Here is a 26,683-nt window from a genome sequence, read left to right as displayed (position 1 = left end):
TTCAAGTTCAAGTTCAGCTCCCAGCATCCACATCAGGCACATCATTCACAACCTCGTGGAACTCCAGCTCCTTGGGGATCAAAGGTCTCTGGCCTCCACGGGCACCTGCACTCACATACACACCTACCACACCCACATGCTCCAGAAGCCAGATGCTTCAGTTAACTTAGATCTCATGTGATGTCCTCTTCTTTCTGACTGGTCCTTTCCCCGAGGCTTATGACAGAATGCGGTGGCCACATATACCACAGGTTCCACCCAGATCCTCTCTGGTTAGAGATCTGCTGTTCAAAGCAGTCATTACCCCAGTCCCCTTGTACCTCACTCTTCCTGGCTGAGCACATTTTCCATCACTGGGCCTCAAGGAACTAAAAGTCCCAACTAACTTACATCTGTCCTTTGTTGCCATGTGAGACAGAGGCTGACTATGGGAGGAGTGGGGAGATGTACACAAAACTTGAGGGCCATTACCGGAAGGAAGTATAGTGGTCAAAATAACAAATGTTATGCCAACTTTAATATTTTGGATTTTTTTTTTCTTTATTTTGAGATAGAGTCACACTGTGTAGCCCTGGCTGGCCTGGAATTCTTTATGTAGACCAGGCTGGCTTTAAACGCACAATGATCCACCTGCCTCTGACTCCAAGTGCTGGGATCAGTATGTGCCACCACAGCTGGCTAGTCACTTAAGGTTTTAACTTTGCTTCAAGTTCATGGACCCTACAGAAGGAGAAAAAGAAATCTTAATGTAAAAGAATAAAATAAAAAGGACCCAGGGGAAGGACTGAGTAGACTAAGCTGAAGAAACATTGATAAGCCATTTAACCTGTGTCTTGTTCAGGAGTTGAGTTTCTTCCATTCTTCCCTTCTGAGCTAGTGTTTAGAATGAACTTAGCCTCACCAGGCAGGAGACCACTGCTGGGACACCGCCCCCCCCCACCATGACACAGGGCTTTCGGCTGAAAGCAGACATGGTGACCTGACATGAATTCCACGACCTGCTCTGCCCTTGCTCTTTCAGGGCCTCTCCTGAGTCTGTCAGCAGCCAGACTTTACTATCACAGCCTTGGGTTCTTGGTCACCGTCATAAAGGTGTCCACAAGCCAACTCATTATCTTCTGTGCGTCTGATTCTCAGTCCACGTCCTCCGCTGGGAACACAGAGGCGGTTCTCACCATCCAGCCTTCAGCATCCCTAGCACCAACCTTGAGGTCCAAAGCCTCTTCCTTACAAGCCACCACCAGTCCGAGGGCAAACTCTTCCCTCTCCTTGCCTGACTCTCCCTATCTCCTTCAAGCCTTCCTCCCTGGTACGGTGACTGATGTCACCCCTCTGGATGTCAATTCCATTGACAATCAGCAGCTTAGCCCCACCCCTCTACTGCCCTGGATTCTTGCATTTCCTTGGGGCTCAGTTTACTATAGGTTTGTGAGACAGGACACATTGCCTTTGTCCCCCAAAAGTAACAACAGGACAGAGATGTCAAGAGAAACTAAGAAATGGCCCCTGAAGCCAGCCCAGAGCTTTAAGTGTAGGCTGTGATCCCCAGTACCTACATGACGCTCACAACCATCCAGTGCCCTCTTCTGGCTTCCCTAGGCACCAGGCATGCATGTGGTGCACAGATATGCAGGTAAGCAAGACGCCCATAGACAAGAAATAATAAAAATACTAAGTTTTAAAAGAACACAGTGAACAGCATCCACAGTCCCCAGCCTCTGTGGGAAAATGCATGCTACTCTTTGCGTGAAAGCTGCACCGAATACGGGGTTCACTTCACTTCTACACATTCTGAGTCCCAGTTTTTACTTCTTTATTTTTACAAAGAGAGGGCTTTGCAGGGGAGCTTTGAGCCGCGCATCCTCAAAGATGCTCAACTCTCTAGGTTTCTCCAGACTTGTCTCTCAGCAACCCTCAAACCCCTAGCGTTGATCTCTCTCCCACATTAAGGTGGGGGCCACAGGGCTTGCCGCCTTCCTCCAGCATATCCATGGCCCCTTGAGGAAGGCCAGTGGGAGGTCCCCTCAGCTCCCACAGTCCATTGGTTTTCTTTGTCCACATGGATAGCAGTCCCAACTCAGTCCCCATGCTCTACGCACCTGACAGCTTCATTCGTCTTTAAGTCTACCTAGCCTTGACTTGTAGGGATCCGATAATTGACTAGGGTAAGCCAGACACAGAAGAAAGCACACACATGCACATAGAGTGAGGGGAGTTCAAAGGGGACGAGCAGGCATGGACGGTGTCCCACCGTCCACCTCCTGGGGCCCTGGCTCTCCCACACTGTTCCCAGGCACCTTCTGCATGCCAAGGCCCAACTCCTCAATGGTCCCCAACTGCAGCCTCTAATCGGGTCTGGACCACAGTAGAGTTGCAGCTCACTGGCTCCTGTGAAGACAGCCCAGGCTGGCCCCAGCGCTCACACCTGCACACTGCATTCTTCCCCATTTACACATTGTCATCCACAATCAATGCTTTCTAAGGAACTGCAGGACTGATTGCCCCACCACCACACAGGGACCCCATCCGGAGCCCTTGTGTCTGCTAAATTGAGCGTAGGGCCCTGTGATTAAATTAAGGTTTGTGGCTCTGCCCCTTTGCTCACACTCCCTCCCGCTCTGCCCTGATTCTGCCTCCTCCTCCCCCTCCCTTCCTGGATTCATCTCTCCTTCCACTTCATGTTCCATGGGCCCCTCTGCCGCTAGGTAGCAGGAGGTGGCTGGTCCAGGGCTAGTAGGAAGAGAAGACATTCTTTTACATCGAAGATAAAAGAAACCGAGGGACTCCATAGTGAGAAGACTCTGCAGGAGGTGACAGAGCTGAAACTCTGGCTTCTACAGTGGAAGCCTTACGTACGGGACCTTAGCTAGTTATGGAGGTATCAGTCTCTAAAATGATCATGGTACACTGCCTAGGAGTTCAGATGCCCACATCAGATACTCCTGGGATTGATTCCAGCTCTGCCCCCTTTTTAACTCTGGAGTCTTAATGTGTGTTTAATCTTTCTCGGTCTCAGTGTCTCTGAATCAGGCAGAAGGCTCATAACAGGCAGCGAAGGGCCAGGCAACTTCAGGGGACCAGAAGCAGACGTTAGTCCTTGTAGAGTTCTACGTAGGCTTGATAATCTAAGAGCCATGAATCCATGGAAACTAAGTGTCTGGAGACAGCAAGGGGAAGGAGGGCTTTATGAACCAGATAAAAGGCATGGCTACATCTTGGAGCCATGGTTCTCAAACACCATCTTGAAGCGGAACCACCCAGAGTATCTTCAAAATACAGACGCCCTGGTTCTGAGGCCTAAATCTTAGCTTTTTAACAGGCTTCTCAGACGACTCCAATGTACCAGCCTGGAGAACACGGGCCAGTTTTAGATGCCACTCTGAGACTTTCCCAGGAGAAGAAAATCTTGACAACTTGTCATCTAGAAGGAAAACTGTGGAACTTTGGATTAAAGGAGTGTGAGAATCCAGAGAACAGAATAACGAACATACAACCTTTCAATGCTGGGGACTGGGCAGACCCAAGGGGGGGTGGGCAAAGCGAAGCAAAGAGAATGGGGCAGAACCAACCTCAGGGGGAGCAGGGAAAGGGGTGCATTTGCACGGGCAGGGTGGTGTAGCCAACTGGATGTACAAGAAAGAGAAGCAGGAGACTAGGCTGACGGTGAGTGTTCTGTCTGGGCAGCGCAGGTGCCTTAGGGTTGGGACTGGCGGAGCAGGGAAGGGCGGGGTCTGCTGCAGAGATGACAGAACAGCTTCAACTCTGGCCTGTTGGCTTGAGGCTCTGGGAGGCTTCCAGGAAGTAGTTGGAAATAAACTGCGGAACTCGGCAGAAAGACCTGAACATAGCCCCACCAGGGAATCGGGAACAGAGGGGTCTGAGAAACCTGCCTCTGCCCACCAGAAACTCCTTTAGCAAAGATTGATAAACTCCAGCTTTCATGCAGGGGTTGAATATACAAAGAACTCGTTTCACAGGTCTAGGGAGGACCTGTCCAGTTAAAGCTGGATAGTCAATCCTGTTCTCCCCAGGTAACCAGAACAGAGGGTGGGAACTACAACTTTCGGGCCTAAAAAAGAGCCTCCCCCTCCCAACGGAAACAGAGCAGCAGGGGAGGAGAGGGGACCAGGAAGAGAAGGTTTGATCCCTGGGGAGGCAGAAACAAGATGACAAAGGTAAAATATTTGTCTGAAAGATGAGGAAGAGAAGACCAGTGAATACCGTGAGTCTTGGAGTAGCAAGAAAGTACCACAAGCTTGTGAACAGGAAGAAGGGACAATAGCAAATCCAGCTGTTGCTTTCTCCAGATGTGTAGTGAAGGAAGGAAAGAGAAAGAAGAAATAGGGAACAGTGACTCTTCGTGGTCCTGTCAAATGTTTAAATGTGTGTTTGTGTTTAGGATGAGAAAGATGTATACACAGTCACAGTCAGGGAGAGACAAACAGTGTGGAAGGGGGATGCAGAACTAGACAACTGATGGAACGAAGTCTGGAGGCAAGAAGAGGCAACATCCTCCTGATGAGCTGACCTGATGGGAGATTGGCCCAAGGAAAAAAAGAGAAACAAGGGGAGTGGGGGGACTGAGAGTGGGAAGGTAGATAGAATAGGCAATTCCACTGGGAATTCCAAGGAGGGAAGTTAGGAACTGAGCCCCCGTTGCTCTCCGTTTTCTTGGGAAGTGTGTAAGAAACGGGGCTGAGCCATCATTGAGAATGGGAGCTTACCAAGGCACACCGAGAGCTTCACCGTCCCTCTGAACAAGAACAAAGTCAAAAGGAGCCAAGGTTATGACACTTGCTGTTCAGAGTAGAAAGGCCAGAATACACTGGGAATTCTCGGCTATAGAGTCCAGGCAGGAATGAAGCAAGAAAAAAGCGGTACCCAGGGAGAATGGGGAGGTCAGAAGTTAGGAAGAGTTATTCCTGCACAGTGACAGGCCCAGATCAAAGGAACCCAAGAGCCAACCGAAAGAGCCCCCAATGTCCCTGAACCAATGGGGAGGACAACAGAAAGAAGAATTGTGTTAGCAGAGAAGGTTCGTAGTCGGGATTCCATACAGGTGTGAGTAAATGATAAAATAACTAATAGAAATAAGAGAGAAAACAGAAATTCTCCCATGCTCAAGAATGTACAATAGTTTATGTAGATGCCCTGTCCTCGAAAGAGAGGGATATATGCCAGGACTGGAGGCACCGACACGTACTCCAGTTACTTGGGAGGGGAAGCTGAGACAGGAAGGTGACAAGTTTAAGGCCTGCCTAGCAAGAGAGAGAACATTCAAGGCCAAACTGAACAACTTTTGATACCCCATCTCAAAAATTAAAAGTAGAAGGGAGCTGGTGATACAACTCAATTGCAAAGTGGTGGATGGAGTATTTGCCTAGGGTGTACAAAGCTCTGGTTCAAGCTCCAGCGTCCTCATCCACGCACACACACACACACACACACACACACACACACACACACAGGGGTGTCAGATGGTGTCCTAGTTTACTTTCTATTGTTGTAATAAACATTATGACCGAAAGCAAGCTGTGGAGGAAAGGATTTATTTCCGCTTACATTTTTCACATCACAGTTGGTCATGGAAGAAAGTCAGGGCAGGAACTGAAACATAGGCCACTAAGGAATGCTACCTACTGGCCCGCTCCCCCTAGGTTATGATCAGCTGGCCTTCCTGTACACACAAGGACCACCTGCCTAGGATGGTGTCACCACAGTGGGCTAGGTCCTCCAAGATTAATCATCAATCAAGCCACTTCCTCACAGACATGACCGTGAGCCAATGTGATCAAGGCAATCCTTTGCCTACAGCTTCCCACTTCCCAGGTGACTCCAAGTTGTGGCAAATTGATGATAAAAAAAAAAATAGGTAAATAACCAGTACAGTTGGACTATCTGAGCAGAAAGACCATACTACTCATAAAACAAAGAAAATGAGACCTTTTGACAGCATGATTTATACCAAAACACACAAGAACATTTGATCTATAGATTTTATGCCCAGCTAAATTGATCTTCAAGTTGAAAGGCCACAGAGAAACCTTTAATAATGTTCAAGAACTCAGAAATGTTTGCTACGATCCCTTCCTACAGAACATACTAGAAAGTTTCAGAAAATAGAGATGATTGGGAAGATAGCTACATGAATATTGGTAGCAAACATCAAGCATAATTCAACTATAAACTTTAGAACAAATGATGGCACTGGAGAGACAGTTCGGCAGTTAAGAGCACTGACTGCTTTGGCAGAGGATCTGAGTTCAGTTCCCAGCACCCCCACCACAGCTCGCAACCATCTGTAACTCCAGTTGCAGGTGATTTGACACCATCTTCTGGCCTCTTCGGGTATTGCAGGCATGTGGTACATATACATACAAATAAAATAAAAATTAATTTTTTCTTTTTTGGGGGAGGGGGGAGTGCAGCGAACTTCATTGATGGTATTCAAGAGAGTAGGGAGGGCTCCCTAAGCCCCTCGTCATTATGGGAGTCTGGGATGGAATCGTGAGGGAGATGCTCAGTGTTGGGGCCTGAGTTGGGATGGGGACTCCTCAGCAACTGAGGGCCTCTCTCTTGCTCTCAGTATCCTTGCTAGGCTGGGGTGGGTGGTCCAGGATTTCTTACTCCTTGGAGGCCATGTAGGTCATGAGGTCCACCACTCTGTTGCTGTAGCCGTTTTCACTGTCATACCAAGAAATGAACTTTACAAAGTTGTCATTGAGAGCAATGCCAGCCCCACCATCAAAGGTGGAAGAGTGGGAGTTGCTGTTGAAGTTGCAGGAGACAACCTGGTCCTCAGTGTAGCCCAGGATGCCCTTTAGTGGGCCCTCCGATGCCTGCTTCACCACCTTCTTGGTGTCATCATACTTGGCGGGTTTCTCCAGGCAGCATGTCAGATCCACAATGGACACAATGGGAGTAGGAACACGGAAGGCAGTTCCAGTGAGCTTCCCATTCAGCTCTGGGATGTCCTTTCCCACGGCCTTGGCAGCACCAGTGGATACAGGATGATGTTCTGGGCTGCCCCACAACTATTACACCACAGCTTTCCAGCCATCCACAGTCTTCTGAGTGGCAGTGATGACTTGGACTGTGGACATGAGTCCTTTCATGATGACAGACTTGTCATGGATGACCTTAGCCAGTGGGTGATGCAGGATGCATTGCTGACAATCTTGAGGGAGTTGTTATATTTCTCGTGGTTCACACCCATCACAAACATGGGGGCATCGGCCGAAGGGGCGGAGATGATGACCCTTTTGACCCCACCCTTCAAGTGAGCACCAGCCTTCTCCATGGTGGTGAAGTCACCAGAAGACTCCAGGACATACTCAGCACCAGCGTCACCCCATTTGATGTTAGCAGGATCTCACTCCTGGAAGATGGTGATGGGCTTCCCGTTGATGACAAGCTTCCCATTCTCAGCCATAGAGCTTGCCATGGGTAGAGTCATGCTGGAACATGTAGACCATGTAGTTGAGGTCAATGAAGGGGTCGTTGATGGCAACAATCTCCACTTTGCCAGATGCAGAGAAGGCAGCCCTGGTAACCAGGCGCCCAATACGGCCAAATCCATTCACACTGACCTTCACCATCTTGTCCATGGGATGAGGCTGGTACTGCATGAGGAGATTCGGCTGTCTCTGGAACAGGGAGAAGCAGGGAGCCTCTCTTTTTTTTTTAGCACCAAATGATGGTTATACGTCATAGAGGAGGCCGGAGAGATGGTTCCGTGGTTAAGAACACTGGTTGCTCTTGCAGAGGCTATGAGTTCTAGCTCTGTCAACAGAAGATGTAGCAATAATAACTCATTCAAGAGTAACAAGCACTCACTCACAGGATGAGATCTCTAAGTGCCACTCCCATTAGAAGTAATTCTGAGGGAGGAAATGCATAAAAGAAATCTGAAATATTTAATGGTACTAGATCGTAAGGAAACTTCCAAAAACTACGAAGATTGTCCCCAAAAGACTCAGGAGTCAAAACCACTCACAAGAAACAGACCTTATATATCTTCCAATACACTTAGTATAAGGTAGTCCTGAGAGGTGTGTGTGTGTGTGTGTGTGTGTGTGTGTGTGTAAAGTGGGGGGGGGAGGGGAGTGAGATCGCAAATGGGTCTCACTGTAAGCAGCATAGAAGACAGAGAGGTTTGTCAAGCGATGCAGTGAAATCGAGAAAACAAACAAAACATTTGGAAAGAAGTAACTCATTGAAGAACAGAGAGAAAGAAACAGAGAGAAATGTGGACATGAACCTATAGATGAATAGTTGCTAAAAACCATGTTAACCAATCACAGGGTACAGACATTTTTGAACCTTGATCCCAATAAACTTGGAAAATACTCTAAGACAAGGTGGTCGGCGCTCATAACAACTGGGAATTATCAACTTATTTGGGTGTAAAACTAGTGTTGGGCACTTTGCTTGCAGGACATAAGAGACATCAAGGTGGAGTCAACCCGAAAACCTCCCCCTGCTGGCTATTAAGGGTCCCTGCAGGCCACCGGGGAGGGAAGGTACCAATGGTATCAATGGTACGTCCCAGCAGGGAACCCTGGCACTGAAATACCAATTTGGCAGGCAAGTTGTGCCCATGGGTGTGATAATGGACTAGAGGTTATGGGCGAGCATAACAAACCACCTTCTTTCTGGATCTGAGGCCTCCTCACAGAAGGGCAGTTGTGTCTGGTAAATCTGGTCAAGCACCCAAACTCGGGACAGCACAGGCGGAAGGGAGAGCTACTGTTGTTTTGCTAAACGATGTAGTCTGGAACTGCCTTGTAAATATTAGCATTGGGCTGAGAGGCGGCTCAGCGACTAAAACACTGGCTGCTCTTCGAGAGGATATGGGTTTGATTTCCAGCACCCGCATGGTGTCTCGGAAGCATACGCAATCCTAATCCCTGGGAATCCAACCCCCTTTTCTTGCGTCCTCCAGCACAAGGCATGCACGTGGTACACAGACACACATGCAGGCAAAACACCCATACACACAAAATAAATTAAAATGTAGTGGGGGGGGCATGTATACCCTGAGATTAGTGAGAGCCTCCGTACTAGTCAGAGAAGCCTCTTCTGCAGTGAGGAGTAGATCACGTAAAGACTCGCACCTCGTCAAAGTACTGAGAACAGGTAGATACAAGTGCCCAACCCTAAGTGGGGCAGCTAATGCAATACGCTCATGGCTCAGGGAAAAGGGGGCAGAATGAGTGCAGAAGCCAAAGGTCAGGGAGAAGTGCTGTGACACACAGTCTTCTGGATGTGACGTGGCTGGTGCATTCAGAACCTCGTAGCATTTACCTGTACAAGACCAGGCAACAAGACCAGCCTGCATTCCAGAAAGCTGCAAAACTGACTACTAAGAGCTTTTTAAAACTTTAAAACAGGGGGCTGGAGAGATGGCTCAGTGGCTAAGAGCACTGTCTGCTCTTCCAGAGGTCATGAGTTCAATCCCCAGCAACCACGTGGTGGTTCATAACCATCTGTAATTGGATCCGATGCCCTCTTCTGATAAGTCAGAGACAGGATGCTCATATACATTAAGTAAATAAACCTTTTTTAAAAAAAACTTTAAAACTGTAGAGGACAAAAAAATGTGAGGGGCACATGTTGGGAGGAGGGTGTCCAGGGGGAATAGGAGTGGGAGGGAGAGTTGAGTGGATATGATCAATGTGTACATGTATGAAACTGGAATGAATGAATGAGCACATACATACATACATACATACATACATACATACATACATACATACATACATGAGGCTGGAAAGGTGGCTCAGCAGTTAAGAGCACTTACTGCTCATACAGAGGACCTGGGTTCAATTCTCAGAACCTACATGGCAGCTTTCAGCCGACTGTAAGTCCAGTTCCAGTGGATCTAATGGGCTTCTTCCTGTCTCCACAGGCATCATGCAAACACATGCTACACATAACATGCATGCAAGCACATGGTACACATAACATCCATGCAAGCACATGGTACACATAACATGCATGAAAGCAAAAATAAAATTTAAAAATAAGTTTAAATGGATAAACAAAAGACAAATTTTTAAAATGACCTTGAGTTTTTTAAGGTCTTTAACTTATATGGGTGCATGATAGAATATTTGCAGATAAAATGATGACTCAGATTTGCTTGGAAATAAGGGATCTGGAAGGGTAAGTGGCATGTAGCGGGAGAGTCAAATAAATTGTTCTTCTGTTTTTGTGTACTTTTTAATTTTCCATTTGAATTTTTTTAAACAAACAAAAAAACCCCACAAAGTGCAGGTAGGAGGAATACTGAGCTGTAAACGCCTCCGAAGATCATGCTTCCACTATCAGGGGTAATTATCAGTCTGTTCCAGTTCAAATTGTGGTGTTCCCGGGATCTGCCTGTGGGCTTGCACTGGCGTCAGAGCTCTGTAACACGTAAAGGCAAGGTGCTGCATACACCCAAGAGCTCCAGATCCAGACCCTGGTTCCACCTTCACCTTTGTGGACTCTGCTCCCCATGTTGCAGATTCTTGACTTAACTTTAACCCTGGCTTGGTTCTTCTTGTGTGTGTGTGTGTGTGTATTATACATGCATGAGTGCATCTGCACATGCGTGGTAAGGTGCAGAGGGTAGAAGAGGGCAGTAGGGTGTCCTTTATCACTCTCAATGTATTTCTTTGAGGCAGAGTCTCCTCCTGAACCTGGGGTTCATGTTTTCTCAGCTGCACTGGAAGCTAGCCAGTCCCAGCAATCCTCCTGTCCTTGCCTTGGAGCTGGGGTTATAGGTGTTCCTGCAGACATCCAGCTTACTACATGGGTGCTGGATCTTAATTTTGTCCTCCAGAGCAAGCACCCTTAACCACTGAGCAGTCTCACCAGGCCTGGTTCTGGTTTCTATGAATTTTGCCACTGATGTTTGCATCGACCCACAACAGAGTAGGAATTTGCATAAATTGTTGAATACCTAATTTAATTAATACAGTTTTTAAAAATCCCTGAAATTTCCATTTAAATGGTCAATAAAGAAAATACGCAGTTACTGCTAGGGGTTAGCTCAGTGGCTACACCCCTTTCCAGGCCTTTTACCCTCACTTCTGCCTCTCTGCCTTCTCCAAGCTCCATCCTCAGGAGCATCTGGGCCAGCACTGGCAGCACGTACGTAGCTCTGCTCCAGTCATGCAGAAGTGCCAATGGTCCTCGGCAGCAAGACCAAGCTTGTGACTGGCCAAACAAGGTGTCAGGGTCATTCAGTGTGAATTACTACAACTATCTCCAGGCAGCAGAGGATGCAGGTGAAGATTACTAAGACTCAAAGAAGCCCCAGGCTCATTTTACTACACTACTAACTCCCACCCACCCAACATCCAGAGCTTTTCACACGAGTCCCAGGAAATGTGTCCTAAAGGGACAAGAAGCAATGAGGAAGGGAACCGGCTTCATCTTGGAAATAGGAAGAGTGGGTGCAAGGAAGGAAGGTTACAACACAGGCAAGACCCTAGCTCACTGTTCCTCGAAATGTAAAAGACAAAGGAATACTGCAATACTACAGAGCCTACAGCAGTGGTTCTCAACCTGTGGGTCGGGACCCCTTTGGGTTACAGATCAGACATCTACATTATGACCCATAACAGTAGCAAAATCACAGTAATGAAGTAGCAATGAAATTCTTTTATGGTTGGGGGTCACCACAAGGTAAAGAACTGTATTAAAGCGTCTCAGCATTAGGAAGATTGAGAATCACTGGCCTATAGCATTCACCTTAACAAAGAGTTATCCAGTCCTACTTATCAACAACACCAAGGTTGAGAAATCCCGTGAGAGGCAGGTGAACGTGGAGGCCAATCGATTCAAACCAATTCTGCCACTGTCTTGTTCTGGAGCCAATCACTTACCCACGCCAGTTTTTATATTTGTAAAATTGGATTAATAGCAATTATTTCACGGTTGTTGTGAGAAATAGAAATAACCCAATATGTAAACGTTCACAGCACACAGTTGGTCCCCAGTAAATGAAAGAGGTCCTTAAATGAGACCAGAAGAAATCCATATTCTTAAAGGAATGGGTAAAAAAGAGTCCTGGAGAGCAGAAGAAAATACTTGAACTATGCAATCAAGAGACATATGTATTATTTCAGGACTACTCTGGATAATGAGCACAGAGTAACTCTGAGAGAAAGTTGTTTAACCGCCGTGCATTTACTTGTTAAAGTTGAGTTGTACCTATAACAGACGTTTCTATTTTCTGCCAATGTTCTTCCTCTCAAAACATCACCCTGCCCCTTAGCACCTGCACACCATTTACTGCGCCTAGAGAAATCCACCCACGGGGCCATGCCGCCATCTGGTGGCAGAATTGGGAAGGGCAGCTAAGGTTTTTCTTCTTTGGTGTGTGGCGGGTGCACCGTGCACGGTTAACAGCATGGTAAGAACGTAAAGACAGAGCAATCCACACTCCTTCCCAGAGCCACATGGAGATAGGGCTTCCAGAAACTCCGTTAGGCTCAATACAGGTTTAGCTAGAGCACAGAGCTCTCTCTGAGTGTTTAGTCTGGTTTTTCTTGGATGTTTCATTGATATTTTTGTATGTATTCTGTTGGTTTGATTTTGGTTTGTATTTTTTCTTGTTTTTTGTTTGTTTGTTTGTTTTTATGGTTTTTAGAAAAGCACCTCACAAAGCCCATGTTGCCCTTGAGCTCACCGCGTACCCGGGATTACAGGTGTGCACCACCCAGCACAACATGGGGCTGTAACTTAAGAGTAAGTTGCTGCCCCGCGCCGCCCGGCCTCCTTCACAGAGTTCATCACTCCTAGCAAAAGCGCCGCCAGCATGTCTAATAAACTGCCCTACAAAGTCGCGGACATCGGACTGGCTGCCTGGGGATGGAAGGCCCTGGACATAGCTGAGAACGAGATGCCAGGTTTGATGCGCATGCGGGAGATGTACTCAGTCTCCAAGCCACTGTAGGGCGCTCGCACTGCTGGCTGCCTGCACATGACTGTGGAGACTGCTGTCCTCACTGAGACTCTCGTGGCCCTGGGTGCTGAGGTGCGGCAGTCCAGCTGCAACATCTCCACTCAGGACCATGAGCAGCTCCATCACCTTGGCTGCCCGGGACAGTCTCTGCTCTTCCCCCACAGAGGTGTTGACAAAGCACTTGCTGATATGAAGTTCCCACCTTGGTCCTGTACCATAATGGAGAACTGAAGCTCCTGGAGAAGTCTGAACACATTTCCATCCTTCAAATCTTCAGCGACTCTCATGACTCTGAGAATAAAATCTAGTCTTTTCCCCACCTCCTTCCCGGTCACCTCTCCCTCTGTCCTCAGCTCCTTCAAAGCTTTACCCTCTTTACTGTCCCAAGCCCGACAACGAACTCCAGCCCAGACCCTCTGCACTGACTCTTCCCCCTTTCCAGAAGAGCCTTCTGATCTCAGTCGGCTCAGAACCTGTTTATCGTCGGCTCAGGACCTGTTTATCGTCGTCACAGTCAGGAAGTCCCTGCAGAGCCAGTCAAGAGCACGCTCTGGAGGCTGCAGAAAGAACCTCTGTCCACACACACCGCCCTGCCTTTCTCTCCATGACAAAGGTCGACCACCAAGGATCTGGGATATCTGACAATGTTCCAAGACCACACCTGAGAAGAAGAACAAGTCCTCTACACCCAGTTCCCAGATTTACCCAGGTGACTGTCCCCAGTCCAAGCGAGAAGGTGGGAGCAGAGGTAGAAAACCTTGTTTCTTCCCATTGCTTTTCTATCTGTCCTTTGACCAGCTGTGGTTCCGAAACCATTATTTAGACCTTGTTGTAGTCATTTCTTCTGTTCTGTTTCATTTGAAGCAGGGCTTCATTCTCTAATCAAGGCTGGCTTCAAACTTACTGTGTAGACCAAGCTAGCTTTGAACTCCTGCCTCTATGCCCTCGTCCTGATTCCTTGGCTAAGAAGTTTTTTTGTTGTCTTCTTTTAGAGGTTGGTAGGTTGGTTGGTTGGTTGGTTGGTTGGTTGGTTGGTTGGTTGGTTGGTTTTGGGTTTTGACTTTTGAGTTTTTGAGACAGGGTTTTTCTGTGTAGCCCTGGCTGTCCTGGAACTCATTCTGTAGACCAGGATGGCTTTGAATTCACATAAATTTGCCTGCCTCTGCCTCCCATATGCTGAGATTAAAGACATGCACAGCCACACCTGTCTTGTTTTTGTTTTTTAAGACTAGGTCTCACGCAGGCCAGACTGGATTGACGTTACCATGTAGTTTGAACAGAAGAGCATATTCTGAGCCTCTAGCCAACACACATTGGCAGTTGTAAATAAACACCAGGACACAGCGGGGACAGACTAAGGGACATGTGTGCTCTTTGTCTCTACAAAACTGCTAATCACGTCCAGATCCCCCATCCACTTATGGTGGTTTAAAGCCTCTCCACCTTTTGATTAGATACCGTCTCATCTGCAGTATCTCAGAGGCCCTACACAGAGTCCCGATGCCCCTAAAAGCCCAGACATGAGCAGTCAAACTCAGACAACTTCTGGGTGGCAAGATTTTTATTTTCTGTGTCATGTTTGTGTTTATCTGCCACCTCTAAGATGAGTCCTTGTAACTAACTCACCTCATTTTATGTTGTAAGCCAGGGGAGAAAAATCAATGTTGGAGGACTTCTGACCCTCTGGGTCTTGCTGCTCTCTCACCCACCCCCACGAACTCTGCTCCTGCCAGACCACAAAGTGTTTGCTTAAATTTGCAGGAGGGTCAAGGCACTTTGGGATGAAGCTCTCCTCCGTGGCACCAGACTTGAGGACAAACACCTGAGGACAAACCTGGCACTCCTAGTGCTCCCGCCCCCTCCTCTCAAATGCTAAGCTTACAGGCATGCACTACCACCCCAGATTAGACAGAGATTTGAAAGATCTCTATTTGGGCCTGATGGTGCATGGTAAGCTCCAGCACTACACATCCTCCAGGCCGAATGGGGGAGCAGCATGGTGTGGCTATAATCATAGCTGAAGTGGTTCCAAAATAACCAAAAGAACTTTCTCAGTGAAAGCATTAAAACTTTCTTTCCAGGGCTGGAGAGGTGGCTCAACGGTTAGAAGCACTGACTGCTCTTCCAGAGGTCCTGAGTTCAAATCCCAGCAACCACATGGTGGCTCACAACCATCAGTAATGGGATCTGATGCACCTATTCTGGTGTGTCTGAAGACAATTACAGTGTATTCACATTTAATTAATTAATTAACTAATTAATTAATTAACTTCCTTTTCAGACCAGGCGGTGGTGGTGCACACCTTTAGCCCCATCACTCAGGAGACAGAGCTAAGCAGATCTATAATTTCAAGGTCAGCCTGTTCTACAAAACAAGTTCCAGGACAGCCAGGGCTACACAAAGAAGTCCTATCTATGAAAAATAGAGCCTTCTGGTTGCTGCCCTCATGGAGAGCTGAAATGCAGTCCCCGAGGAGAGACGTCAGGCCCGAGACCAGAGGTAAGACCAACTTTTCTGCTCCAAGTGACCTGCCTGGTGGACTCAGGACACACGCCCACAGGAACAGCTAAAGACCAGTAGACAGGAAGGATTACATACCTGAAAGAAGAACACTCTGTCCCCATAGCTAGCTGAAAGAAAACAGGAAAACAGGGCTACAGCATTCCTGACACACAGGCCTATAGGACGGTCTAGCCACTGTCAGAAATAGCAGAACAAGGTAACATCAGAGACAACCTGATGAGGAGAGGCAAGCACAGGAACCTAAGCAACAGAAACCAAGACTACATGGCATCATCGGAGCCCAATTCTCCCACCAAAGCAAACACTGAATATCCAAAAACACCAAAAAAGCAAGATCTACATTTAAAATCACAATTGATCATGATGATGGAGGACTTCAAGAAAGACATAAAGAACCCCCTTACAGAAATGCAGGAAAACACAAATAAACAAGCAAAAGCCTATAAAGAGGAAACACAAAATCCCTGAAAGAATTACAAGAAAGCACAATCAAACAGGTGAAGGAATTAAAAATGGAAATAGAAGCAATAAAGAAAGCACAAAGGGAGACAACCCTGGATATAAAAAACCAAAGGAAGAGACAAGGAGCCGTAGATACAAGCATCACCAACAGAATACAAGAGATAGAAGAGAGAATCTCAGGAGCAGAAGATTCCATAGAAATCATTGACACAACTGTCAAAGGTAATGGAAAATGGAAAAAGCTACTGCCCAAAACATATAGGAAATCCAGGACACAATGAGAAGATCAAGCCCTAAGGATAAGTATAGAAAGAGTGAAGACTCCCAACTCAAAAGGACCAGTAAATATCTTCAACAAAATCATAGAAGAAAACTTCCTAACCTAAAGAAAAGATGCCCATAAACATACAAGAAGCCTACAGAACTCCAAATAGATTGGACCAGAAAAAAACTCCTCCCATCACATAATAGTCAAAATACCAAATGCACAAAACAAAGAAAGAATATTAAAAGCAGTAAGGGGAAAAGGTCAAGTAAAATATAAAGGCAGACCTATCAGAATCACTCCAGAGTTCTCACCAGAGACTATGAAAGCCAGAAGATGGATAGATGTCATACAGACCCTTAGAGAACACAAATGCCAGCCCAGGTTACTGAATCCAGCAAAACTCTCAATTAACATAGATGAAGAAACCAAGATATTCCATGACAAAAGCAAATTTACACAATATCTTTCTACAAATCCAGCGCTACAAAGGATAATAAATGGTAAAGCCCAACACAAGGAGGCAAGCTACACCCTAGAAAAAACAAGAAACTAATCGTTTTGCAACAAAACAAAGAGAAGACAAGCACACAAACACAATCTCACCTCCAAATACAAATATAACAGGAAGGAACAATCACTATTCCTTAATATCTCTCAACATCAATGGTCTCAATTCCCCAATAAAAAGACACAGATTAACAAACTGGATATGCAATGAGGACCCAGCATTTTGCTGCCTACAGGAAACACACCTCAGAGACAAACACAACACTATCTCAGAGTAAAAGGCTGGACAACAACGTTCCAAGCAAATGGTCTGAAGAAGCAAGCTGGAGTAGCCATTCTAATACTGAATAAAATTGATTTTTAACCAAAAGTCATCAAAACAGATAAGGAAGGACACTTCATATTCATCGAAGGAAAAATCCACCAAGATGAACTCTCAATCCTAAATATCTATGCTCCAAATACAAAGGCACCTACATACATAAAAGAAACCTTACTAGGGGTTGGGGATTTGGCTCAGTGGTAGAGCACTTACCTAGGAAACGCAAGGTCCTGGGTTCGGTCCCCAGCCCCGGAAAAAAAAAAAAAAAAGAAACCTTACTAAAGCTCAAAGCACACATTGCACCTCACACAATAATAATAGGAGATTTCTACACCCCACTCTCATCAATGGACAGATCATGGAAACAGAAATTAAACAGAGACAGACTAAAAGAAGTTATGAACCAAATGGACTTAACAGATATTTATAGAACATTCTATCCTAAAGCAAAAGGATATACCTTCTTCTCACCACCTCAAGGTACTTTCTCCAAAATTGACCATATAATCAGTCACAAAACAGGCCTCAACAGATACAGAAAGATAGAAATAATCCAATGTGTCCTATCAGACCACCACGGGCTAAAGCTGGTCTTCAATAACAATAGGGAAAGAATGCCCATGTATACATGGAAATTGAACAATGCTCTACTCAAATGATAACCTGGTTAAGGAAGAAATAAAGAAAGAAATTAAAGACTTCTTAGAATGTAATGAAAATGAAGGTACAACATACCCAAACTTATGGGACACAATGAAAAAAAACTGTGCTAAGAGGAAAACTCATAGCTCTGAGTGCCTGCAGAAACAGGAAAGAGCATATGTCAGCAGCTTGACTGCACACCTAAAAGCTCTAGAACAAAAAGAAGCAAATACACCCAGGAGAAGTAGAAAGCAGGAAATAATCAAACTCAGAGCTGAAATCAACCAAATAGAAACAAAAAGGACTATACAAAGAATCAATAGAACCAAAAGCTGGTTCTTTGAGAAAATCAACAAGATAGATAAACCCTTAGCCAGACTAACCAGAGGACACAGAGAGTGTGTCCAAATTAACAAAATCAGAAATGAAAAGGGAGACATAACTACAGATTCAGAGGAAATTCATCAGATCTTACTACAAAAGCCTATATTCAGCAAAACTTGAAAATCTGCAGGAAATGGACAATTTCCTAGACAGATACCAGGTACCGAAGTTAAATCAGGAACAGATAAATCATTTAAACAACCCCATAACTCCTAACAAAATAGAAGCAGTCATTAAAAGTCTCCCAACCAAAAAGAGCCAAGGTCAGATGGGTTCAGTGCAGAATTCTATCAGACCTTCATAGAAGACCTCATACCAATACTATCCAAACTATTCCACAAAATTGAAACAGATGGAGCGCTACCGAATTCCTTCTATAAAGCCACAATTACTAATACCTAAACCACACAAAGACCCAATAAAGAAAGACAACTTCAGACCAATTTCCCTTATGAATATCAACGCAAAAATACTCAATAAAATTCTTGCAAATCGAATCCAAGAGCACATTAAAACAATCATCCATCATGATCAAGTAGGCTTCATCCCAGAGATGCAGGGATGGTTTAATATACAGAAAAACATCAATGTAATCCACTATATAAACAAACTGAAAGATAAAAACCACATGATCATTCCATTAGATGCTGAGAAAACATTTGACAAAATTCAACACCCCTTCATGATAAAAGTCCTAGAAAGAACAGGAATTCAAGACCCATACCTAAACATAGTAAAAGCTATATACAGCAAACCAGTAACTAATATTAAACTAAATGGAGAGAAACTTAAAGCAATCCCACTAAAATCAGGGTCTAGACAAGGCTGCCCACTCTCTCCCTACTTATTCAATATAGTTCTCGAACTCCTAGCCAGAGCAATCAGACAACAAAAGGATATCAAAGGGATACAGATTGGAAAGGAAGAAGTCAAAATATCACTATTTGCTGATGATATGATAGTCTATTTAAGTGATCCCAAAAGTTCCACCAGAGAACTACTAAACCTGATAAACACCTTCAGAAAGTGGCTGGGTATAAAATTAACTCAAATAAATCGGTACCTTTCTCTACACAAAAGAGAAACAAACCGAGAAAGAAATTAGGGAAACAACACCCTTCGTAATAGTCCCAAATAATATAAAATACCTTGGTGTGACTTTAACCAAGCAAGTGAAAGATCTGTATGATAAGAACTTCAATCCTCTGAAGAAAGAAATCAAAGATCTCAGAAGATGGAAAGAAGATGCTCATGGATTAGCAGGATTAATATAGTAAAAATGGCCATTTTACCAAAAGCAATCTACAAATTCATTGCAATCCCCATCAAAATTCCAATCCAATTCTTCAGAGAGTTAGACAGAACAGTTTGCAAATTCATCTGGAATAACAAAAAACCCAGGATAGCTAAAATTATCCTCAACAATAAAAGGACTTCCAGAGGAATCACTATCCCTGAACTCAAGCAGTATTACAGAGCAATCGTGATAAAAACTGTATGGTATTGGTACAGAGACAGGCAGATAGACCAGTGGAATAGAATTGAAGACCCAGAAATGAACCCACACACGTATGGTCCCTTGATTTTTTGACAAAGGAGCCAAAAACCATCCAATGGAAAAAGATAGCATTTTCAACAAATGGTGCTGGTTCAACTGGAGGTCAGCATGTAGAAGAATGCAGATCGATCCATGCTTATCACCTGTACAAAGCTTAAGTCCAAGTGGATCAAGGACCTCCACATCAAACCAGATACCTCAAACTAATAGAAGAAAAACTAGGGAAGCATCTGGAACACATGGGCACTGGAAAGAAAATTTCCTGAACAAAACACCAATGGCTTATGCTCTAAGATCAAGAATTGACAAATGGGATCTCCATAAAACTGCAAAAGCTTCTGTAAGGCAAAAGGACACTGTTGTTAGGACAAAGCGGCAACCAACAGATTGGGAAAAGATCTTTACCAATCCTACAACTGATAGAGGGCTCATATCCAAAATATACAAAGAACACATGAAGTTAGACTGCAGGGAGACAAATAACCCTATTAAAAAATGGGGCTGGTGGGGTTGGGGATTTAGCTAAGAGGTAGAGCGCTTGCCCAGCAAGCGCAAGGCCCTGGGTTCGGTCCCCAGCTCCGAAAAAAAGAAAAAAGAAAAAAAAAATGGGGCTGGGGTTAGGGATTTAGCTCAGTGGTAGAGCACTTGCCTAGCAAGCACAAGGCCCTGGGTTCGGTCCCCAGCTCCGAAGAATAAAAAAAGAAAAGAAAAGTAAAATGGGGCTCAGAGCTAAACAAAGAATTCACAGCTGAGGAATGCCGAATGTCTGAAAAGCACCTAAAGAAATGTTCAACATCTTTAGTCGTAAGGGAAATGCAAATCAAAACAACCCTGAGATTTCACCTCACACCAGTGAGAATGGCTAAGATCAAAAACTCAGGTGACAGCAAATGCTGGCGAGGATGCGGAGAAAGAGGAACACTCCTCCATTGTTAGTGGGATTGCAGACTGGTACAACTATTCTGGAAATCAGTCTGGAGGTTCCTCAGAAATTTGGACATTGAACTACCTGGGGACCCAGCTATACCTCTCTTGGGCATATACCCAAAAGATGCCCCAACATATAACAAAGACACATGCTCCACTATGTTCATAGCAGCCTTATTTATAATAGCCAGAAGCTGGAAAGAACCCAGATGCCCTTCAACAGAGGAATGGATACAGAAAATGTGGTACATCTACACAATGGAATACTACTCAGCTATCAAAAACAATGACTTTATAAAATTCATAGACAAATGGATGGAACTGGAAAATATCATCCTGAGTGAGGTAACCCAATCACAGAAAAGCACACATGGTATGCACTCATTGATAAGTGGATATTAGCCCAAATGCTCAAATTACCTTAAATGTACAAAACACATGAAACTCAAGAAGGATGACCAAAATGTGGATGCTTCACTCCTTCTTTAAAAGGGGAACAAGAATACCCTTGGCAGGGGAGGGGAGGGGGGGATAGGGAGGCAAAGTTTAGAATAGAGATGGAAGGAATGCCCATTCAGAGCCTGCCCCACATGTGGCCCATACATATACAGCCACCAATAGATAAGATGGATGAAGCAAAGAAGTGCAGACTGACAGGAACCCGATGTAGATCTCTCCTGAGAGACACAGCCAGAATACGGCAAATACATAGGCGAATGCCAGCAGCAAACCACTGAACTAAGAACGGGACCCCCGTTGAAGGAATCAGAGAAAGGACTGAAAGAGCTGAAGAGGCTTGAGACCCCATATGAACAACAATGCCAAGCAACCAGGGCTTCCAGGGACTAAGCCAGTACCCAAAGACTATGCATGGACTGACTCTGGGCTCCAACTGCATAGGTAGCAATAAATAGCCTAGTAAGAGCACCAGTGGAAGGGGAAGCCCTTGGTCCTGCCAAGACTGAAACCCCAGTGAACAGGATTGTTGGGGGGAGGGCAGTAATGGGGGGAGGATGGGGAGGGGAATCCCATATAGAAGGGGAGGGGGAGGGGTTAGGGGAATGTTGGCCTGGAAACCGGGAAAGGGAATAACAATTGTAATGTAAATAAGAAATACTCAATTTAATAAAGATGGAGGGGAAAAAAAGAAAAATAGAAAGAAAGAAAGCCCACCCACAGAGTGAACTGCCCCCCTAGTGGGTGCCACTACAGTGTACAAGTATGTGGTGGCGAGATGGGAGAGAAATAAAAACGAATGTCTGAGAGTTATGAAGGAAACAGAACTAGAAAGCGAGGGTGGAGCGGAACAGCCTGTTCTGAGTAACCTGTCCTGCCTCCTGAGGCCATGGTGAAGGTGTGGCCCGTGCTGCTATTGAAGGCCATGTCAGGATCCATGACTGTGCAGAAGAAGGGATCTGTGTTGATGTCCATGGCCCACATTACCACCAAAGGGTATACAGATGTCCCTGGTCTGGGCTGCTGCCTGGGACCATGTTGATGTTCAAGGGCTGTGCATAGCTGGCCTCTTCCCTCACTGGTTCAGGTACTCAGAAAAGTGGGCCTTGTACCTCACCAGGGGAGCACAATAAAGCTGACCTTGGAGACGAGGGCTCCAGTGAGCAGACCTCAACCATCATCCGTCGGGTGGTGGCATAGGCAAGGAAGAGATGCCTTCCCCTCCTCACCCCTCAAGGCAGGTGGGAGAGCTGGTCCTGAGCCTTGCTAACTTTGGCATTGGGTGAGCTAGCCAGGACAGTGCTAGAGAGCTCGCCCTGGTGGTGTGGGTGTGGGAGAAGCTTGAGCATTACGAAGAGAGAAGGGACTGGAGACTGAGTGAAGAAGAGCAGCCTCTTATAAGTGGTCAGCCCCACTACCTGGGCCCATTGTGATGTCTCAGCCTGAACTGCCACTGAGGCCCTTGTCTAAGTCCATGATTATACAGTGCCGGGAGTGTCTGAGACTCATATTTTCACTAGAGAGCATGAGGATGTCCCTGGTTGAGGCAACTGCAGGGGACCATGAGGATGTCCGGTGCTGTACGTAACTGGCCCTATCCCTCTTTGGATGTGGCTCTCAGGAGAGCTGGCCCCATCTCACATCATGGCATCTCTCAGGAGAGCAGACCCTGTACCTCACTCAGGCAGCACAATGGGGCTGGGGGAGGAGGTTGGGTGAGACAGCTCAAGGGTGTGAAGTGTGGAGAACAGCCCTACCACTTGTGGGGTGGTGTGGGCATAGAAGTGATAAGCCCCTGCCCCTTGCCACCTCCAGCAGTCAGGAAAGTTTCCCACTAGGCCGTATGCTCGGGAGAGCTAGCCCTGCCCCTCACCTGGACAGCATAGCAGAGCTGACTCTAGGGGTGGGGATGGGGGGATGCAGATGACACAGTCCCGAGAGCTAGAGCACTGGAAAGCTGATTCTGCTACTCATCTGCCATGAGGTGGTGGGGGTGCAGGGGCGATATCCTCCCCACTCTCACTCCTCACTACCTGTGGCAGTTGGAGAACTAGCCCTGGGATCATGAGGGCAGGTGAGCTGGCCCTGACCCTTGCTGGTTGCAGAACTCAGGAGAGCAGGCCATGCAACTCACCTGGGAAGCACAGAGCTGGCCCTAGTAGAGGGGGGTACAGGTGAGCTAGCCAGAAAGCCCCACCATTTATCTGCTATGAGGTAGCCTGAGGGTTGGGAAAGATGCCCTCTGCCCCTTCACCCCTCACCATCTGAGGCAGTTGGGAAAGCTGACCTAAGGACATGAGAACTGGAGAACTGGCCCTGCCCCTCACTGGCTGCAGTACTGGGGAGAGTTGGCCCTGTACCTTGCTTGGGCTGACTCTGGTGGAGAGAGTGTGGGTGAGCCAGCCCCAAGGGAGAAAGCATGAGAGAACTGGCCCCGTCACTCATCTGCTGTGAGATGGTACAGGTTCAGGGGTAATGTGTTCCACCTTTTGCCATCTGCAGAAGCCAGGAGAGCTGACCCTGGGATCATGAGAGTGGAAGGGCTAGCCTATCTTGTCACTGACTGTAGCACTTGGGAGAGTGGGCTCTGCACTTTGCCTGGGCAACACAGTGGAGCTGGCCCTGGCACAGGTAAGCCATCACCAAGGGTGTGAGAGCAGGAAAACTTTCTCAGCCCCTCACAGGCTGCAGCACTTGGGAGAGTGGGCCCCCAACCTTGACTGGGCAGCACAGCGGGGCTGGCTCTGGAAATGTGGGTGCAGGTGAGCCAGCCCTGAAGTCAGCCAGAAGCCCTGAAGAGCAAGAGAGCTGACCCTGCCCCCAGCCAATGGCAGCATTGGATGGCCTAGCTGGAGCAGTGCTGAGGAGGTCACCCTGGTCACAGTGAGGATAAGGGAGAGCTGTGGGCTGACTGGCTCAGCTACTGTCCTGGCTGGCTTTGTGTGTCAACGTGACACAAGCTGAAGTTATCACAGAGAAAGGAGCTTCAATTGAGGAAATGCCTCTGAGATCTAGCATAAGACATTTTCTCAATTGGTGATCAAAGGTGGGAGGGCCCACTGTGGGTGGTGCCATGCATGGGCTGGTAGCCCTGGGTTCTATGAGAAAGCAGGCTGAGCAAGCCAGTAATTAACACCCCTCCATGCCCTCTGCATCAGCTCCTGCCTCCAGGTTCCTACCCTGTGTGAATTCCAGTCCTGACTTCCTGTGGTGATGAACAGCGATGTAGAAGTGTAAGCCGAATAAATCCTTTCCTCCCCATCTTGCTTCTGGGTCATGATGTTTTGTACAGGAATAGAAACCCTGAGTAAGACAACTACCATTCAAGTCCGGATCCAGGTCTCTGGATTGGCCAACCCCAAAACCTGTACCATCTGTGAGTGGTTGGGATTCATGAAAGGGCCAGTCCTGCTGTTCTAAAGCTGCAGGACTTTCATGACACAGGGCGACAACTGGATAACTGTGAGGAGTCCCAGAAAGGATCCAATATTGATGGAGTCACAGAAGCCAGAGATCTTGAACCAGACCAATGACTCATTGCAATGAACATTTGCAAGTGAGGATGTGTGGACAGAGGGATATACTGTAGGACAGGACACACTGTGACACATTACAGCTTCCACCATGAGATGTTTTCTATGCTTTGGTTGTTGTTCTTGTTGTTGTTGTTGTTGGTGGTGGTGGTGGTGGTGGTGGTGGGGTGTGTGTGTGTGTGTGTGTGTGTGTGTGTGTGTGTGTGTGTGTGTGTGTTATTTGGGGGAAGATTGCAATGGAAAGGGGGCAGATACTAGGGGATGGGGAGATGAGTGGGACTTGGGGTACATTATGTGACTCACAAAGAATTAATAAAAATTCTACGAATTGAATGAAAGAAAGAAGGAAAGGGGGGAGGAAGGAAAGTGACTGAGGAAGACACCTGACACCAGCCTGTGACTTCCACGTGCAAATGAACATATGTGGACACAAACTTCCATACACAATGTGGCTCTACCAGGGATAAATTTGGCATTTGTAAGGTCGCCTCCGTTACCCATATTTCAGCCACAACAGTTGGCGATTTTATGAAACTTGTAAACTGGGATGTGGCCCCCTCCACTCTGCCCATGGACTCCAGGAAGAACTGTCTTAGTGAAAAATAATAATGAGATAAATGTATATGGCACATTATTAATTCTTAAAAAGGAAAAGTTATGAAGTGATTGGAAGAGAGACAAGCCTCGTACTGCTTCTATAGATTTGATGTTGAGATCCTCTGTATCCAAGCTCATTTTCCCAATGAGCCCTCACTGATCAAAGAATTGAATTCAAGTTGACTATACATTTGCTTGTCCGGAGCTTCCCTGCATCCGCTATGATTTTAGCTTTGTAAAATTTGCCCTTTGTTATTTGACATACAGCTGACTGTTTATCCAATTGTTGCTAACCGCACGGTAAAAAGCCTTCCTTCCTCTCCACTTTAGATGACTACACAGTTGTGACCAGAGCTGGGGGTCTGATAGCACAGTACATGCTTAGCACATGAGAAATCCTGCCTTCAACTCTCAGCACCATAAAAAAAATTTTGACCAGGCATAGTGACCCTCACCTTTAGTCCTAGCATGTGGGAAGCAGAGACAGGTAGATACCCATCTGAGTTCAAGGCTAGCCTGGACTACATAATGGGTTCTAGAGGTTCTAGACCTCCCAGGGCTACATCATAAGACTCTCTCTCAGAATAAAAGTGTGTGTGTGTGTGTGTGTGTGTGTGTGTGTGTGTGTGTGTGTGTGTGTGTAGCTCAGTGATACAGGAAGTTGACTGTAAGTCTTTAAGTAATTTCTTCATGACTGGGATTTGTGGACAACACACACACACACACACACACACACACACACACACATTTTGTGTTTCTTTTTGCCCCACTTGTTGTTCCTTCTCTGTAGACCTGCATAAAAGGAGGCTTAACTCATGTGTGCACACATCTATTGCTAGGACGGGAACCTTAGCCTTAATTTGTCACATTAATATCATGTTACTCCTTCTGTTTTGTGAACTTTGAAGTGGTTAACACTACATGGTCTATTGTCTTTGCTTCTATAAGTAATTCTCAAATTTCAGTAGGGTTTTCCTGATTGCTGTTTTTAGGAGTTTTGGTTGGTTGGTTGGCTGTTGGTACTAGGTGTCTTAGGTAGGGTTACTATGACTGCAATGAAAAAACATGACCAAACATCAAGTTGGGGAGGAAAGGGTTTATTTGGCTTGTACTTCTACATTGTATTCCATCACTGAAAATGGTCAGGACAAGAAATCAAGCAGGACAGGAACCTGGAGGCAGGAACTGAAGCAGAGACCATGGAGGGGTGCTGTTAACTGGCTTGCTCATCATAGTCTGCTCAGCCTGATTTCTTACAGAACTTAGGACCACCTGCCCAAGGATGGCACCACCCACAGTGGGCTGGACTTTCCCTCGTCAATCACTAATTAAGAAAACGCCTTACCGCTGGATTTTATGGAGGCCATTTTCTCATGAAGTTCAGATAACTCTAGTTTGTGTCAAGTTAACATAAAACTAGCCAGCACATTAGGGATGACATTGAAAACCTCATGGGCGTTGACGAATATCCTACTCTTGAACTATGCACCTCCAGCTCTTGGAATATTGTAAATTTTGTTCTACTTGTTACTTTCCTAATTATGT

General features: G+C 46.2%; 1 pseudogene; it reads right to left on the bottom strand.

Annotated features, from left to right (window-relative positions):
* Positions 1–6,623: 6,623 nt before the first annotated feature.
* LOC116906150 lies at positions 6,624–10,503 on the bottom strand (annotated as a pseudogene).
* Positions 10,504–26,683: the final 16,180 nt, after the last annotated feature.

Source organism: Rattus rattus, chromosome 7 (assembly GCF_011064425.1).
Source record: "Rattus rattus isolate New Zealand chromosome 7, Rrattus_CSIRO_v1, whole genome shotgun sequence".
In the NCBI taxonomy this organism is placed as follows: Eukaryota; Metazoa; Chordata; class Mammalia; order Rodentia; family Muridae; genus Rattus; species Rattus rattus.
Note: the sequence above shows the minus strand (reverse complement) of the source record. Positions and strands in the feature narration are given on the sequence as shown.